Below are 19,910 nucleotides of genomic sequence, written 5' to 3'. Positions count from 1 at the left end.
ATTTTACCATTCTCGGGCAGGTATTATCTACACTCATATTAGAAACCTGAACAGTGCTTTTCCAGATGGGGCTTTAAAGCAGCGACTCTCTCCTCACCACACGTACTAAATCCATAAAGAACAAAGACTCTCTGTGACTGCTGCTTGAAGTTACTGTTCCTCATGCTGACGGCAAGTGCTGATAGACCCCCTCCCTTCTCTGCTGGCAGGCAAGCAAAAAAAAGCTGACTTCAAATCATTCATTGCCCCTTTTAGCCTTCATGGATTCTTAAGAGAGCACTTTACAAGTTGGGGGAATCCAAAGGGAAAATAGGGTCTTACACGACTAATTAAAACACAGACTTTGCCTGGAGGGGGTTGAGAGAAGGGGGAAGCAATAAAACAATCCTCTCCAATCTCCCAACAAAGTAACTCAAGGAAATTACTCAACTAAATATGGTTAACTACACGCTTGTGGATATGAAGATTCACGGTTTTCAAGGACTACCGCTTTAGCTAGAAAGCACAGTACTTAACAGAGTGAAATTTCATTAATTAAAAAGAGGAAAAAGGACCTTTTAGCGATAGAGGTTACACTTTTCTCTACACAAGCAAACGGCCGTATCAAGATGTCCTTTGGAGACAATCCAAACAGACAGCTAGTAATTAAGCTGCTACCTAGCAAGCCTTTATTTGCGATCATTAACACAGTTGTAAAAATGTGAGGGAAGCCTAGGAATGGTATTTCACTTTAGGCAATCAGTGCAAGGTCTAGCCTCACATAGCTATCTTGTTTACATAGCTATTCACAGTCACATTTGGCAGCCACGCAACACTCTGAAAACCAAGACACTTGTAGACTACATATGTCTAATCTCTTTGCCAAGCTACACAAGCTACTCAAGAGAGTGAAAACTTGCTTGCAGCAGCCATTTGGTAAAACTATTGCATATTTAAAAAAAATGAATGTAAGTAAACCTTATTCCAGATGGAGGTAGCTGCCACCTGGCAGACAAATTGATGAAATGCTAGAAGTGAGAGGAAGCACATCATTTTCTCTTTATAAAACACAGCTAAACCTGATTGCTCATTGATATATACGAGCAAAAAAACAAACAGCTTTTAATAGCAGCTCACACTACGCCTGAGAGGTCGACAGTTAGATCACAGCTTGAAATGAAGAAGGAAGCTAAGGTGAAAGAAAATCAGGGTGTGAAATGCTTATGAACCAGAAAATAATCAACCAGAAAACTCTGTATGGCCATAAACTCACACAGGAAGTGAAAACAGACACAAACAAATGCACACGTGTAATACCTTCGATGCTACTTCCCTGAGGCCCTGATTTTCCACATTCTTCAAGCTCTCACATGGACTGTCTGTGTCTGTCTGATTCTCCGGGCAAAAACAGGGCCTCATTCATCTGAATAAAAGAGCAGTTCAGCCTGAACAGACTCTGAGGAATGAGACTGTATTTCCAAAGGAGGGCCACGGAGAGACAGAGTGCAGGCCGTGGCGAAAAAGAGGAAGTTTACATTTCAGGCAAATCCTTTTGTGAACAAAGACACAGCAAGATAAACAAACAGTACATGTGTCTGATGCTCAGGGCTCTGGATCCAGTTAGGAAAATCCTATTCCAGCAGGGCGAGACTGTGTTTAAACGTGATCAAGCAGTCAGCAAAGCAAATGGGGCTCCATGATCATGAGAGCAAAAGAGAGACAGAGAGAGAGAGAGAGTGGCGGTTGGGGTGTGTGATTCCTGTGTGGTTACTGTCTCTAAGCTAATCTGCTCAAATAGCCAGTGACTGCTCCATTTCACACATAGAGCACATGGCCGTCTCACCTCCACACACTGCCACCCTATGGACAGTGAGTGGAGATGCAGCTTTAACACTGTTGGAGGAAAAGCAGCTCCTGATGTGTAAAAACCAAAAAATTATCTCCCTGTGCCAGAGGTGTCCAACTCATTTTAGTTCATGGGCCACAAACAGTCCAACAAACCACTGAACAATAACCTACAAATGACACCACCTCCAAAATGTTCCCATTCTTTTTAACTGTGAAGAACAAATAGATTCTGAAATCACTGACAATTAAAAGGAACAATATGTAACATTTGCATGTCCAAAATGAGTAGCAGTGTCCAAATAGAAAGTTGGAGACAGATTGTACATTACAAGGGTTGAAATGTTATTTCATATTCAATCTATGGTTGGAGCTCAGGCAGGCTGTAGAAACACTGAAAAAACACACCATTAAATATTGTCCAATTGCACCATTACAAAAATCTAGTCCTTCTAAAAGATAATTAATGATTGGCCCTCAAAAGAAGGAGAAGCAAATATTTCAACTTAGCATGTTTCCTTAATCCTATTTCCTTAATCCTATTTCCTATTTTATGATTTAATACAGTAAATATATTACAGATTTCTCCTTTAAGGAACCATCTATTTAAAAACCAGATGATAAACAGCCTGAGATGTGTTAAGAAAAGTAAGAACAAAGTTCAACAATAACTTGATTTTTCCACATTTAGTCAGTCATTTATGTAGTTTGGAAATAAACTATGATGCAATATTTAAATTCTTTGTGATTCTAACAATTTGCTGAGATCTAGAAATTCTTTTCCATATATTTGCGCCAAAACCGACTAAAGTGGAATCTAAAGAGGAAGATGGTTTATAAATCAAAGTTTTGGCAGTGCCTTAGCAACAGTGGTCTACCAATGTTGTTTGACGTCTGATACACTGCTGCTGATTGACAATATGTAGCATAATGTTCAGTATCTTTAAATATGACCGCAGCAATTATTTATTGTTTGTATTCTGGCCTGGAATTCATTACTGCTCTATATTTTTTTTATACTTTGCAAAATCATCCAGTGGGGCAGATCGGACCCTTTGGCAGAGCAGTTCTGGCCCACGGACCTTATATTTGACACCCCTACCCGATCCTATAATTCATGACATGCGTATTAAGATGCTCAATATGGCTCACAAAGCTGCATCTTTTTTTCCTTCAGTACCAACGCTTATTCAGAAATCAATTATTCTCCTCTGGTCACACTCTGCTGCTCTCAGTGTGTAAGCTAATGATTCAGCCATCTAGTTTACAGATAGATAGTGATAACTAGAATAAGCACATCCATTAGAGGTCAGGGGAACAAGATTCTCAAGTCATTCGAGCTAATTTTTCACATCTTGAATGTTTCCAACTCACTTTCCTCACATTGCTTTTTATTTCTTCAATTTAGCACGAATAATAGCAGTGAGAAGTAATCTCAAAAGCAAATGTACGGTCAAGCATGTCAGCGCAGGGTGCGGTGAGAAAAGGATGTGTTATTCAAAGAGACAGCACACACACTGACAGGGTGTTGAGGCTGTGTTATGAGATTAGACTGTTTTTTTGTGGGAGCGAATGGGTAAAATCTGTCTGTGTGCAGTCGGAGCAGACAGTTTGGAGATCAGCACTGAGGTCAAGAGGAGCCACTTAGCTGTGCTTTGGCCTCCCAACCCCTACAGCGTTCAGAATCAAGCGCTCTACTGTGGGAGTAGATAAAAAGCTTGGCAGCAGTCTTGCAACTGGAGACGGCTACATTTACTAATGCATGCGGGCTTTATTTATGGCTTTTTAAAGGTACAAAATGGAAATTAATGGGAATAGGTAGGAAGGTGGGAAGCTTGCTCATTAGCCAGAATATATATTAGGTTAGCCTCGCTAGTGCAGCTCCCCGAAGGTACTAAATTCTAGAGGCTTATTATAAACAAACAATCGAGACTAAAAACCATACCTCTTTCAATTACACCTAAACCGTGAAGGTCATTTTAGATTTTTTTCCCCTCCACTATTATCACTGTAATTTAACATGTGAGTTAATGAGATTTAAACCAGATGGGATGTTTTTTTCCTCTTACCACACATTATTATAACAGCAACGAGACAAGAAGAATAGCTGTCCCTTTGATGTCTCTGCTGAGGAGATAATGTGCTGAAATCTGAGAATAATATGTTAAGTGTCATTTATGATTACATGGCAAGCCTGCTACTCTTTGTCTTTATTGTTTGGACTTATGAATCAACTGAGCATGGAAGTGTGTTTCTCATTATGCTGTTGTGTGGCCACAGAGAGAATTACTACTCAGAAGTGGTGAGCTGGAAATTCTGCAAATTGCTTGTTTGGATGCACATACTCTGCATAATGCATGAAGCATCTAACATATAATAGATATGTGTGTGTGTGAGTGTGTGCGTGTGTGTGTGTGTAAAAGATAGCAACCAAGCAGGAGAGACTGGGGCAATGAGAGATAGAGTAACGCTGTTGATATTCAATACTGAGCAGAGTGGAAGTCTAACATGCAGCACGCTAACTGTCTTTATAAAAGGAACAGCGGGGAATAGACAGGAGGAGGCTTGGTGCAGCATTAGCTCCTTAAGTCAGCTTGTGGAAGAGGCATGGATGGAAGGAAAGATGGATGGGTCGAGCAAGGGGAAGGGAAAACGGAGTGAGGGAGGGAGCGCAAGTCGTAGCTCTCTCTGTTCCTGCACACATCAGCAGCAGGAGGGCAGGGATGCGCGGAGGCCACAGCAAGCCAATTACCAAACTCATTAAGTAACCTGCTAGCTGTCTTTGAACTGCAGCCCCCCCCCCACACCCCAATATCGTGGCTGGATTCTCTGCCGCTGCTGTGGACATTCAGATAGGTGCTGCTCTCACTCTTGCACCTCTTTTTTTTTATGACTGGAGAAGGGAGTGGAAATGGCAACACGGTAATTACATTTTCACTGGAATTAAAAGTGCAATGTAGAATCATAAATGAAACCACAATGACAAAGATTGGTAGATAGGTGGGTTAAAGGTATGACATTGCCAAAGACTGTGTTGCACTGGCTGCAAAGGAAGGAGAAAGGCCCACATTTAGGCTTGCCGCAGTAGAAGGTGTTCCTGGTGTTCAGGCATACACCAATTAGCCTTCATTACTTCCCACCTCTCTGAGAGTCTAAGTGTGTTATTAACACATAGTCGGATTAACAGACTCCACAATTCTGAATTGAAAGTGTCTGAAAGTGTATCAGGAGTCAAATGTAACAAATATAACATTGTGGGCTAATCACAGCCTGACATGAGGTTGACAGCCAGGTATAATTGTATGAACTGAAATTCGCTGGATGGACAAATATATGAAGCCCTGGTGTCATCAACAGTCATGGGATATGTACAGACATAAAAGTCAGCATTCAGTTGTTCAGTACATTACCATGATGGCATTAGCTGAAGATCAGTGAGGGCGATGTGATGATAGACCTGATAACTCAAAATTTAACAGTTAACTAACTTTTTAATCATTGGTTTTGTTCAAAGTAAGTGGGAGAGCTAAAGATCCAACAATAAAGAGCAAAATAAGCACTTTAACATTACAGATATTAAGCATCATCTCTCATAGCTTTTCTTATGAAATGTACGGTGTAATCGGCAACACTGATGTTGTCAGGAATTTTTTAAACAGTGGGATAATTCCATCACAGTGCGTTACAGCAGTGGCGGAGACCAAAACTGCCACTCAATTATCCTAAAGTATGACTGGCTTTCTGTCCAGTGACATGAAACATAGATAGAAGGATTTAAAGAATAACGTATGGAAACCTTATATCATATATTCGTATGGTGCCACTCTATTGCGTTGTGATCTGTAGGGGTGTAAAAAAAATATTGAGTATCTCAATATTATGTTTTGTGATACTGTATCGATTCTCAAAAGACTGTATCATGATATTGTGATACATACAAAGATTCATGGCAGTGACTTATTTTGTGTTGCATTTAAATCCCCGACCACTTAACAACAGTGTTACCTATATTCACTGGTCTGATTGCATTAAACAAGTCCATTTTTTAACTTAGATTTTATGCATATTGTCATGTGTTCTTTTTAGTGATAGTTTTCCTAAAATTAAATAATGTATCACCTTGCTTATAGTATGTTAACATAATGCAATATATTAAATTGTAACCTCAGTACTGTAATACATATTGTATCACCAGATTCGTCCTGACACACAGCCCTAGTGATTTGACAGACTATCTATATTTTCAATAAAAAAAATCTTAAAAACAAGAATGTAAGAAACTTCAAGATACTATAATGTAAGTAAAGTACACATGAGGAATTATTAATTATTGTTATTCTGACATGTGTGCACACAATTACATACTTAATGCTACCCCTGCAGAAGTCAATGTCACACATGGGCGACCAAATTATATAAAAAAAATGGTCTGGATTTAAACAAAAGTAAAGAAACAGGAAACAAAGCATCCATGCAAAAACGCAGGAGTGAGTTAGCATGAGTTAGCATTTGAGGGATGAATGAGGCCCAACACGCTTGAGTTGTTCTCTCAAGTGGCACACAAAGTAGCAGGAAAGATGGCTTTTAGGGGAAGGAGGAGGGCAGCAGAGAAGGTGAAGCACAATGAGGGGTGAGGAATAAGGCTGAGGGAGCACCAAGGGCAGGTAGAGAGCATGATCAAGGTCCACTGGGTGGGGCAGGAATAGAAACATGGGGGGGTGGGGTGGAGTGGGCTGGGGAGGAGAAACCCAAAACAAAAACGCTGTGTTAGTCAGCACTCCAGTGTCATGAAGCATTGTTGACTAACCTTGACTGCATTCACCTCCTAGCTCACTGCCACATTTTCTCTCAACAAGTATTGACACAACGACAGTCTGCAAGAGAAAAACTGAAGGGGAAAAAGAGACACACACAGAGGACAGGAGAGAAATCATGAATGATGTGTAAATGGAACAAATGAGGTGATAACAGCTTGACAGTAGAGGTCTATGCATGGGTGAAGACGGCTGCTGTATTTGGCATCATGTTTAACACATGGTGAATATAAGCTGAAAAACATGAAGGTGCACAATATAAAAATAATACCATTCACAGTGCAGTATGAAGAGATGTATTCTAAGCCTGTATTCATTTCCCTCTTCTCAATAAACCTCTCTGGATACACACAGATCCAGGCACTCATACCTACTACACACACTGTAAAACACACATACACACACACACACAGTCCCCCACCCCTGAACCTCCCCCATTATCCCATGAGCCCTCTCTTCTCTGCCTTGCTTGACAAGAGCTTGGAAATAAAAACATCACAGCTCTGCCTCGCAGCACCTGTTCAATAACATTGACATTTCACATTCAGCATCCGCACACAGAGATTCCCTGCATTTACTCTCTTTAACACCCAGAAACGACACACGCACACACGCACACACTTACAACAATCTGCTACATTTCAATGTAAGCATTAAAATACTGCACAGACTGGGGATGTGTATACAGTATGTGAGTATTTCTGACTGCATGTGTGCCTGCCGTCATATCCATTGTAAGAATTCAAATTAGAGGCTCCTGGGTAGACATTTTGATTCTAACAAATCATTTTTTTACAATTCACTCATTTAAAGATAGTGATTCACACAATTCTTTTCATGATAACTGTTCATTGTAGTCAATTATCATCCATCCTTACTTCAGTCTGATTGTGTGACTCAATAGTTTGCCACTTTTCTTGGTGACTAAAATTATTATAAAACCAAATGAATGACAGAATATCTTTTAGAATAATTTGGAAGCCCATTTGCACCACTGTGATGAAAAAAAATTCTGTAAGTCTGTAAAATGAGAGACTTTCTCAAAATGACTTAGTATTTCAAAATAATGACTTAATATCTCAAAATAATGACTTAGTACAGTGGTTCCCAAACTTTTGCTTGCATGACCCCTTCAGAAGCTAAAAAAGGTTCACACCCACCCACCCCACAATTATTATCAATCATTAATGACTTAAATACCAACTCATTCATCTTAAGATACTAGGCCATTATTTTGAGATAATTATAATGATCAGAGATTTTTTTTTTCCTTTCATAATCTTGGCAGAAATGGCCTTCTTTAGTGTAATATATTAGTGTACCCTATGCATCTGTTGTATGTTATGTAGCTCTTAATGTTATGAGGATGAGAAAATTAAGGACACCTTACAGACAAGGCAATACGATGAACAATTACGAATATGTAGAGCACTGTAGGATGAATATGTGTTGGATTTTGTTTGAGAAATTTTCTTAAAAAAAGAGAGTGGGTCTGGCTTCCACTTATTTATTGATGGTATAAAACAAGGCAACAAACTTTACAAGATGTAGAATATGATACTGTTTGTTATTATTCATTCACTGCTTCTGATGCAATACGCCTCCCAAATCCAGCCTGCATTTTGAAGTGAAATGGTCTGTTCCTTTTTGAATTTGAAAATAACACCAGGTGTGCAGCGCATAAAATCCAAGTATTTCCATCCATGCAATCTCAGAGCTGCAGTCAAAAATAGCACAAATACACACAGCAATCATCCAGATAAGCACACAATATTCATATTCATGCAGTGATCAAAGATTTTGGGGTCACAGATGTTTGATGTAAACATTTTCTTTGAGATGCACCGTGACACTGCAATGCATGTTTTCATACAATAGTTGCCACCAGAGAAGATGAAATGTGCAGTGGGCCACCTAGTGCCAGAGCTCAATGGTGTCACCAGGTGCAGCCTAACCTGGCTGGCTGAGCAGGGACATCTGTTTGACGGCATTAGAGCCACCAGAGCCGTGCCATAACCACAGATTAAATGGCAGTAAATCTGAGGATTAGATCTGTGTATGAATAGCTCACATTGATTTTGCAATCCCTTCAGTAACTCTGGGATTTCCACGGTGACAGACAATGTGGCCATCAAGCGCGCGTGCGCATGCACCCACACATGTGCGCACACACACGCACAGACTCAACTGTCTCCCAGTTTCTTAAAACCCTCTAAAAAATCAGTCTGTGACTAACTTATCTCCACTTTAATCGCAGCCTAGAGGCTGTATCCAAATAGCACAAGGCATGCACCATCATTCCTTTAACAAACTGCCCGTCCATCCAGTCTCTCCCACTAGTCACAACAGAGCAACTAAAACAAGCTCAACAGGCCTAGAAATGTCCATTCCTATATTCCAGTATGTGTGCTCATGTGAGAGATCACTTCCATGCTCTGCGAGTTGAGGGTTATTATATGTGAGCACCATGGGGTGATGTGGATGATGACAAACTGGCCTTTCCCTCTTTAGCTGCCTGCTCTCAGTCTTCATATGTGAATATGCATGTGCTCACACACACAGACACACAAGCGTGCTAAAATTCTCTCAGCCCCAGTGAGACCTTTTTGACACGACAATCCCAAAATCCCGTGCTGAAATCCCAATCCCCTCTGACCACCATGGCCCTTTGGAAGCTGGCTTACATCAAAGACAAGCGCTTCGCTTTCATGACTTCAGTCTGCCTCTCAGTCTGTCAGTGTCTCTGGCTGTCCAGCACACAGTTGTCAGAGAAGCCACTAGTTTAACACCAGGCTCATGCAAACCACTTTAAACAGCTCCGCAACACAACATGAAAGATATCATTTTCACTACTTCCATACCCTAAGAGGCGGGTGTTAAAGGACCAGTGTGTAGGATTTAGTGGCATCTAGCGGTGAGCTTGCAGATTGCAATTGCATGGTCTCACTCTCCTCTTCCAAACATAAAGGAGAACCTGTGGTTCTCCTTTCCTATATCCTGTGCTTAGATATGATATATGTGCTAAGGTAACAATTGATGTAGATTAGCTCGCTAGTTAGCTAAAATTTTGCAAACATTAGCTTTCAGATGTAACTAGCTAGCAAACAATTTATGTCAATTGGCCGGATAGTTAGCTAGCGTTTTCTTAATATAAGAAGTTTTGTTTTGATGTTTTTAACATCATTTTACTAATACTAGCTAACCTAACTATGTCTCTTTTACAGCTCCCCCAGTAACATCTTTTAAACATTTTCAAAATGTGTTTTTCTTTTCAACATAGATGAGCCTACCACATATCTAAGCACAGGAAACAGTAAAAGAGAACACTGACCAAGGTATCAGGCTTGCTCAACTGTTACTGGAGCACAGGGGGAAAGGAGCGGGTCTTAGGAAGGGTCAGTTATGATATGATTTGGGATAGAGGGGATAATAATTTTTACATAATTCTCATTTTCATTTAAAAACACTTTATAACATATTATTAAGTTTGAGGGAATTGTGTCAAACAAAGATGTTTCTGAGGCATTGAAACATGGCAGCCTTTGTGGAAGAGGACCTGTGCCCTCTGCAGACATAAACAGCTCATTTTAAGCAAACAAAAACACAACAATTTTATATTTTTCTTTTCTTTTTTTATTATATACTAATGAAAACATACTTTTGGGTATTATATTTCACTTGAGTAATATTCTTTCAATAAATCTCTGTAAATCTACACACCGTATCTTTAAGTGTGTTAGGATATGAGCAATGATTCCACAAAGGAATCTACTGTTACAAGAAATGTAGTCCAAAATACATAATTACACCTGTGCCTTTTTAGAGAAAATGGACTTGGTGCCAAAATAAAAACTGGGTGAAGCTGATAAGATCATGGAACACAAAGCATGATCTTGGCAACCATATTTGGCAAACAGCAGCAACCTGCTTCCCTCATCCAAAATGGCCGCACTGGTCATCATGGCTGACCTTAGCCACCTATCAAGCCAAACGAAAGCAATTACCTGGTGATTAGTGTGCGTTGTGAGGCAGCTCCATTAACCTTTGAGAAACAGAGTGTGGAGGCTGCAGTGTCTAGCCAAGTGGAACGCTCTCCTTACTACCTCCAAAAAAAAAAGAAAAAGAAAAAAAAAAACAGACATGAGCGAGGTGAGTGAGAGAGAGGGGGATGGAGAAACTCAGTGTGACAGTAGAGCAGCTCCTATTAGGTAAGCACATTGAGCCGTCAGGCCGGCACATTCATCAACACACAGAATGCCAGTCAGCAGCACCAGCAGGCTCGCCTGCCGCTCTACCACGCTACTGTTACTGTGGTGAGGCGGGGAGGAGGGGAAGAGTGACAGGGAAGCATTTGCAAAGCAGATTTGGACCGTTCCCCCCCAGCATTTGGCAGTGCAAATGTTTTTATGCATGGTTCGGGTGGTTTTTACTAGCATTTCTCCTGCCCTAATAGATCGGCCATGGGCTGCTAATGATATCATTATCATACATGCACTGTAATTGTCTGGACCCGAGGTGTGCCAAGATCAATGGACGGCAAAATCTGGATCAATTGATTAGTCTACCGCTGTTAAGCTGCTAAAACATATTTTGCACACAGTCAATGTGCTGTTGGATGAGCAGTGAATGAATTGGGTCCTTGCCTATTTTCAGAGTGCAGCATCCAGACATGGGGTTAGGCAAGTGGATCTGTGCCATATGAGAAGTGAGCCGAATTGGCAGGGCTGATCAGCTTCCTCCGCTCATCTTAATGTCAACCACACAGCCACTATCATTCCACACAAAGCTCCAAATTAGACCTAAAATGACTGTTTAACATTCCTCAAAGTCAAAACAAGTGAACGCTTGTATATTATTTCTGTTGTGTCTTCGTCATTTTAAAAAGTCACGTCACCACAATGTCAAAGTAATTTTATTTTGAGCTGCAAATAGAACATGTGTTCTAACTTACAAACTGCGCAAAGGCAGATGGTTTTGTTCAACATGCATGGTTAATCATTTGAAGACAAAACATCCAAGTGTGGAAGATGTAAATTACATTTTTCCAGTAGCATTGCATTGTAACTGTAGAACATAATGTGCTCTAAATGTAGAGCAAATGCTTGTTTACATTATGACATTTAATCTTGAAGCATGCAACTAAGGTTGTGGACTTGAGAGCTGTGTGCAACACAACTTTTCTTCAGCAGCATGAGGTGTGATTTGATTTTGAATAATATGTTCTGAATTATGCAATCAGTGAAAATTAATTCTGGCAATTTTATGTGTAGGTATGAATGTCTAAAAGCTTAAGGCTTGATTAGGATTGAAACAATGTAAATGTACAAATTTGGACAAAATATTTTGAACATCACTTTAATCAACTGCAATCCAATAAGTAACAATCAACTTAGATGATTAAACAATCACTCGCTTGACAGAAAATTAATCTTTAACAGTTTTCATAATCAATTTATGGTTCAAGTAATTTAGTTGAGCAAAAATGCAACAGATTCACTGGTTGTAGCTTCTCATTTGTGGATTTCCTGGTTTTGTTATTCTGCTGAGATAGTAAACTGAATTATGAGACATTTGTAAATACCTCCATGACTCTGAATTTTGTAATTACCGTTTTCACAATATGCTGAAATTTTATATGCTTAACTATTAAGGGATTAATAAATAGATTAAGAAAATAATCTGTAGATTAACTGAACATGAAAAATAATGTTTAGTTGCAGTATGGGCAGAAATATAAGTAACTAGAAACTAGGGATGCACCGATCGACTGACCAGAGACCAAAACTTAAAGGTTTTCAGTGTGACCGGCCCTGACCGGTGACAAGCCGTCACATATCTGATTCTGTACTGGTCATATTCATGCACGTGTTCTGCACGATGGTCATGTCATGTGCACAGCAGGCAAACTGACCGTGATATCACACCCACCACAGCGCTGATCACAGCTACACACAATCAAGACACATGCTTGTATGAAGCTGTCCAAGAGTCCAAGAACAGGATAAAGATAGACAGTCTACAAAAAGACAGAGCAGCTGACAATGTCGCAGAACAGCCGTAAACTTTGTAGCTCTTCAGGCTAATGCTAGCCAGAAGGAGACTGCTGTTCTGGCTGAAGAATAAACAACCTGTGTTGATGTGTCTCCTCAAACATGTTCTCATCCAGACTTGTTAAACTTGTGTGTCTGTTTTCCTCACGGCAAAGTTTTACTGCAGTAAACTGTTGCACTGCGTCTGTCTCCTGTTTGTTTACATCTGCTTCCACAGGAGACCACGTGAAATCACGTCCCGTGAGATTACTCGCAAGATGATCTCACGAGATTGCATTCCCCCTATTCATAATCTTAACATAAAACTATAGTGAGGCCTGGCTGTAATCCAGAGGACTTTGGAGAAAATGTAAAATAGTACTTAATGAATATTTAATAGTCAGTGCTTTATCGGAATCGGTAGGTCAGACCCTTCAAAAAAAAAAATCTGAATCGGCCAAAAAAAATTGAAATCAGTGCATCTCTACTAGAAACTGAATTTGAATCACATAATCTGGAATATGCGATTCAGTTTCAGTTTACTGAGAGACACATCCAGTCATTCAGGAAAAGCAATCAAGTGCAGAATGACAGAGCACCTCTTACCGTACTGTAAGGACGATTTTGTCTTAACAGTATCAATGACTTGACCAGTGGGAGTTAGATATTTCAAAAGGCTCAAGTGCTTTGCCTCAACAGATGTATGTGTGTCTCGATGAACTGAAATTGAATTGCAAGAACTAAATCTGAATTGTGAGAACAGAGTGGAAGTATGTAGAGAGTTGAATTTTCAGCAATGATCAAATACAGTTACAGCCAATGTTCATTCAGCTTCAATTTTTTTGGAATTCTGTACCAAACTAATGAATTCAATTTTAAATTTTGCAATTCAGATTCAGTTTCTTAACACAACTATTCAAGTTATGCAATAAAAATTTAAATTATGTGGTTCAAATTCAGTTTTTAATGCAATTATTCAAGTGAACAATTCAAATTATTCAGTTTCTGGTGACAGATTTCTGCCAGTATTGTTGCCCAGTTTAATTATTTAATTCTGGCTGTAGTACAGTCATTAATTAAACTCCATTGCAGTTGGTTGTGGAAAATATATTGAAAATAGAAAACAAATTAGTATGACAAAACAAGATATCACAGCCACAAAGTGCCCAAGAGTTGAATCAACATTTCCCTTATAAAAATGCATCTCCCAAGAATCACAACGGTGCCATTTATTGCAGGACTATTGCACTGGATTGCATTATATTTTACAGATATTAATTTATCGTGTCCACCTCCTGAGCAGCGTTCATGCTTGAATCATGAGCCCTCTCGTCTTTTCCTGCCACAGACTTGGTCTCAATCATGAGTGTAATTTGAGAGTAGGCTGATTGTGTTAGGAGGCAGCTGATTGCACTGATGAGTAGAGAGCTGCCTGAGGGAAGAAAATGGGCCGTCTACACAGAACAAATAATCAATGACATTAATGACAGCCTGGGTTGATGCAAGGTTTTGAAAGAGACTGTACTTTTTTAAAAAATGATTGTTGAGCTGCAGCGATTAAGCCATTAATCTATTAGTTGTCAACTATTAAAGGAGCACTATGTAGCATTTGCACATCCAAAAATAAGTACTGCAGTCCAAACAGCGAGCTGAAGCCAGAGACAGTATATTAAATAAGTTTAATCCCTATTTAATATACAATCTATGGTTGAAGCCACTTAAGCCTAAGCCTGAGTACCTTTGGGTTGTGGACAAAAACACATTCGAGGACATCATTTTGGCTTTTGAGAAACAGTGATTTACATTTTCCAACATTTTCTGACATTTTTGACAAAAAAAAAAAAAAAAAATCAAGAAAAACTGATTAATCGACAATGAAAGAGCTAAAAGACTGTCACTGACTCCGTAAAATGCAAACTGGACAGAAGCAATCCTCAATTCACATCAAGACCATCCTTGAAATAAGGGCCTTGGCAAAAGAATCATCTAAACTGCATTTTAGCAAAGCCAGTCTATCCACATAGGGTTAACTCGGTGAGTGGCTTTTCCCCACCATCACCCTTTAAGGTAACATGATGCAACTTATTCCAGTATACAAAAGGCTAATTCAGGTAAACACCTAGTGGACTCGAATGCTTGACACTAAGCTTCCCGGCATACTAGCGAGCTCGAGTGGGCGAGAAATGAACCTCGTTATGTGTCCTGACACTGGGCCCTGCTCCCCGGCAAATAAAAACATGCCTCTCACTTACTGGCTGCCTGCGCCCACAGCCCCATACATCAGCATTATAAAGGAGCTCGGCAGCCTCAAGGTCAGCTCAATTTCCTCCTGCCGTTATGAAGTATCAGAATCACAGCGAGAGGGGGCACCCACACACATGTAAAGAAATGATTTAGGGAGCGAGGGAGGGGAGGGAAAAGAAGAAAAGAGAGGAGGAGGAGGTGGAGGAGGAGGAGGGGGGATTTGGGAGTGTGAAGGAGAGGTGGTGGGTAATACAATGGGGAGAACTGTGACAAATCACCAGGAGAGAAGCGGCCTCTTCTACAGTAAGGATGTGTGAGTGCGGGGCATTTTGTGAGAAAACGTAGAGAACATTAAGCCTACTTGCTCATTCTACACAGTAAGAAAATATAGTAGTCTGCAGTATAAGTAATGGGATTGAACAGTTTATGTTTAACAAGCCGATTCCACTTGTGTAATCGCTCAAGTGTAGTCTGTGAAACTACAAACCAATTAGGCCTACTGGATTATTGTTTCAGAAAATGTGAATGTTTACCATTTACTGTAATTAAATTCTAAGCTGTTACATGGGCATAACAGCGACCTAATGCAAAATAAATGTCTTTTTTTTCCTTTAGAGATCTGGGCCCATTCATCACATGCCCAAGCAATTTGATAAATTACACAGAAGCATGAAAGCTGATCATGTGCATGGCAGAGAGTGTGGTGTGTGTGTGTGTGTGTGTGTGTGTGTGTGTGTGTGTGTGTGTGTGTGTGTGTGTGTGTGTGTGTGTTTGCTTGTGTCTGCCTGAGTCGGCAGTCATCCTTGGCTGCCTCAGTGGCTGAGGTTTGACATCTTCAGCTAAGAGCCTGGGGAAATAACAGCAAATTCACTTAATGGCACCACCTCATCTATTCCTCATACAGGGAGAAGGAGGGAAAGTTCCTTGAGGTGTTACAAAATGGCTGTGTGCTCTCGGCTGTGCTGCCGTCTCTCTCCCATCCCGTCGTGGGGGTGCAGGTGCGTGTGGGCAAACACACAGTGCATTGAGATCTATCGCCGGCCTTGGTCGGCCACCAGCTGTAATTTGCAGTCAACTCTGACCCTTTGCGAGAAAGCCAGCCTGCCCGAGAAGCTTTTTGTGGTGACAGAGCAATCTGGTTTGATGTGTGTGCGTGTGTGTGTGGTCGCATATATGAGTATGTGTGTGATCACCTTTTCTCTGGCTGAGCAACATATCATTTTATATCAGTATCATGATATGAGGCAACATATTGTCTGAGATTCTGGATATCATTATTTTGTGATATGGCAGAAGAGTTGTCTTTTCCTGGTTTTAAAGGCTGAAAAGCTGTTCTATTATTTGCCTTTACCCACTCGGTTAAAACAAATGCGATTAGGGCTGGGAATCAATACTCAAGACCTTTAAGGTAGTGTCAGAAATAATACAGTACCAAATAGTATTTAAACTTGTCGTGTCAAATGATACCTGCACTTTTTGTACCAACTTCTAGTGAAAAAAAGAACATTTGTATAATTTTGCTTGAAGCTAGGGCTGTATGATATGGGGAAAAAAAAGAAAAATCATTTTGATTATTTTGCGATTGTGATATGATTCACAATTAGTGGGAATGATAATTTTTATATTGCAATGTTCATTTTCACTGAAAACAACTATTAAGCTTCTCATGATGTGAGATTTGTTGGGATCTTGTATTGAACAAAAATGTTTTCTTACATCTGGAAAACAAGTTTTGTACTCCAGGGAATCCTGCAACATTACAGTACTTCATTATAATACTATTTTTTTCACACATTTTTCCTTAAAACTGCAGCTTCTGCAATTTGGCTATTGCACTTGGGCATATTGCAATTTCAATATTGATACTTTTGATTAATTGTGCAGCCCCACTCAGAGGAAAAACTAACTTCCAGGTAATGTAAGATATGTCAGATATGCCAGAGAGTACAGGAGGAAGCTGGCCTAAGTAAATAAACTTAATGTGAATAAAACTTAAATATAATGTCCATGAACATTATTATTTCAGATCTGCACACACCATATATGTGTAGCAGATTTTACACATTCTATGTTTAAATACAACAGAAATAGCCTACATAAAATAGTACCTATAAAATTTAAAAATCAACAATAACAAAAACAATCTGCATTATGCTCAGTGAAAAAATATTTGGCAACATACTCGTCAATACGGATGAAGACAGAAACAGATGTGTTCAGCCAATATCCCCGAACCAATATATCTGTATTGTACTAATATCCACATTGCTGATGATTACTTTTTATTATACGTTTTTATTTTGGGATCACCAATAGTCATCAATACAATACTATCACGATATCAAGGTGGTTGGTCAAAAATAGTGGAGACCTGCAATGAGTAATTGATTAGTTGTCAACTATTAGATTTACAATTAATCAACGACTATACTGATAATCCATTAACCAGTTTGAGTTTTTTTTTTAAAAGAAAAAACTCAATTCTTTGATTTCAGCTTCTTAAATGTGAATATTTTCTGGTTTCTTAACTCCTCTGTCAACTGAATATCTTTGGTGTGTGGACACAATACATTTGAGGTCATCATCAAAGCACATTTTTCAACATTCTCTGTCATTTTATTGGTGAAATAACTAATTGATTAATCGGGAATGGACAGACTAATTCACAATAAAAATAATTGTTGCAGCCCTAAAATAGTGATATGTGATTCCGTCCATATCACCCAGCCCTACTCTAAGACCGTCATGTGTTTGTAAATGTGTACATGGAGATATATATCCTATATTGTAAAATAACTTAAAAATAGAGATATTATTTATAAGCCACATCAGCCAGCCCTAATCTGTTTGTGCAAAGACAAACATAAGCAGAGCTCGACGTAGTGACGATGCGCATGACTGCAGCAGGTATGTGCATGTCTGTTTGTGCAGGTGTAAGTAAGCATGTTTGTGTGCGTCTGCAGGGAGTGTTACAGAGCCAGAGGTATAATGGCCCCACTCCATCTTTGCGTGAGGTATTGCAGAAGAATCCACAGCAGAGCACAGCAGCTGGGAGGGAGCCTGGGCTGGCTTGTAGTGGGATAACATCTCAGGGTAACAGCAGGTATGCTATCAGTGCAGCCTGAATCCCCTTAGGGCTATTTTCAGAGCCTCTGACCCCTGCATGACTGGCTGGATGACGTCCCTGTGCCAGCAACACAGGAAGAGCAAGACCCAAAACCACACCGCTGCTTCCTCTCGGCTGCACAACATCTCATTCCAGCAGCAGCAGCCCTGAACAGCTCCGCTATTGTTCAGATGTTTCACTAAAAAAAAAAAAAGACTCAACGGCTCACTGACTATGTTTACAAGGACTGCAATTTTTCAATATTTTCCTCAATTGAGACAACGCTCTGAATAATAAATTGCCATGTAAACATACTTTACCAATTACCCTAACCTGAATACAGTCGTAGTCAGAGAGAGCATAATCACATTAAGACATGCATTCCAACAGCCTTATTCAATAGCATTTTAGATATGTGTACACCTCAAAGGAATGATGAATCACAATTGGAGCTTTGACAGTATTTTGCAGCAATCCAACTGCTTGATAAAACAGGCTCTACCATCTGACTCAGCTTTCATGTAGCTGTAGAATGAATAGTACAAAGCAGGATGTTATTGCAGAATCTGTACAAAGGCTATAACACAGCAGCAACATGACAGAGAGGGATATACAGTAGTATAAGACTGAACACCAGAGGGAAACTGATATTGCAACATAATGTGGAGGAGGCATCTAAAGATATTAATTGGGGTGCCCTATAGCATATAAATGGGAATTAGTAACCCACACAAACAGTTAATAACATATGTGTGCAGAATAAGGTCAATTGTGAGATTGCTGACATCCCATTAAATGTAGTTGATGACACAATCACATAAGGATACATACTATATATGCAATCATTTTCATTATCAAGTAATCTGCAGATCATTTGCTCAAGTAATTGATTATTCTTGCAACAACAGTGAAAAATGGTCATACACCATTTCCTACAGTCCAAGGTGATATACTGAAACAGTTTTTGTTTGGTCTGACCAACAGTAAAACAAGATTCAGTTGATGGTTTATATATTAAAGCTATAATATGTAACATTTCCATATTAAAATGACTAAAACTCGGGATGCATTATACTGTACTTGCTGCTAGCTGATGTCTGGCATGCCAGTATTTCCCAACTCATCTTGGCTGATTGCCAATATCGATATTGGCACAGATTTTTTTTACCACCTAAATGCAGAGAACATCAAGTCTCTCCTGTTGTGGAATTAACATCTTATTATGTCTACTCTTGTTGTGATGCCCCCCTGGCAGATGCAGAGATAAAATGTAATGCTTTTCAAAAATAGCTGACAAAGTTTTTTTGTTTTTTTTTATCTTTGTTCTTCACGAATTTGTCATAATGGTTGAGATGATGGCTTTTAGGATGGCTAATTTAATTTGCTGTGTTGAAGGAATGCTATCTGGCTCCTCCTTACATGACCGGCACTACACACTCATTGCAAATAGCATTTTTGATACCCATTTGATACCCACACTTCAAAAAACCCATCACATGCGCATAATTAAAGTGTCCTCATATGCGCAGAATATTAGCATTTTGGGCTAATCCTGATTTTTTGTTTTAAAGCCTTTACCTGCTGATATCAATGAGATGCAGTTAATACTGTGCACCCCGACTAAAAACGGACAGGTTGTATATTTTGTTGAGCTGTATACTCATTACCCCAAATGTTTCCAACTACGGTCAGACCAAGAGAAATCTGTTATTTATTTAGACTTATTTATTCATCTCAAAATCAAAAATATATATTTTTCCTCAGGCCTGTAAGTCCTACTTATACATCTAGACTGTTTTGGTGCAAGTTGCAGAGTTTTTGACTTTTCAGCCGTACAAATATACCTAATAAATATTGGCAATAGTAACAGATTATCAGATTAACAGACTGTCA

General features: G+C 39.5%; 1 protein-coding gene across 2 annotated transcripts in view; it reads right to left on the bottom strand.

Moving 5' to 3' along the window:
• The window catches only part of rerea (arginine-glutamic acid dipeptide (RE) repeats a), a 178,458-nt gene that overhangs the window by 130,320 nt on the left and 28,228 nt on the right, over nt 1–19,910 (bottom strand). Inside the window, exon 2 of one of the 2 annotated variants that reach the window (XM_084721320.1) lies at nt 6,632–6,712. The exons of the other annotated variant lie outside the window; for it this stretch is intronic. The gene's annotated coding sequence lies outside the window, so the exon portion shown is untranslated. The remainder of the gene's footprint in view (nt 1–6,631; nt 6,713–19,910) is intronic. 2 annotated transcript variants of the gene reach the window in all.

Source organism: Lutjanus erythropterus, chromosome 6 (genome assembly GCF_056507025.1).
Source record: "Lutjanus erythropterus isolate fLutEry1 chromosome 6, fLutEry1.hap2, whole genome shotgun sequence".
In the NCBI taxonomy this organism is placed as follows: Eukaryota; Metazoa; Chordata; class Actinopteri; order Lutjaniformes; family Lutjanidae; genus Lutjanus; species Lutjanus erythropterus.
The sequence above is the reverse complement of the archived record's forward strand: the minus strand, read 5'-3'. Positions and strand labels throughout refer to the sequence as shown.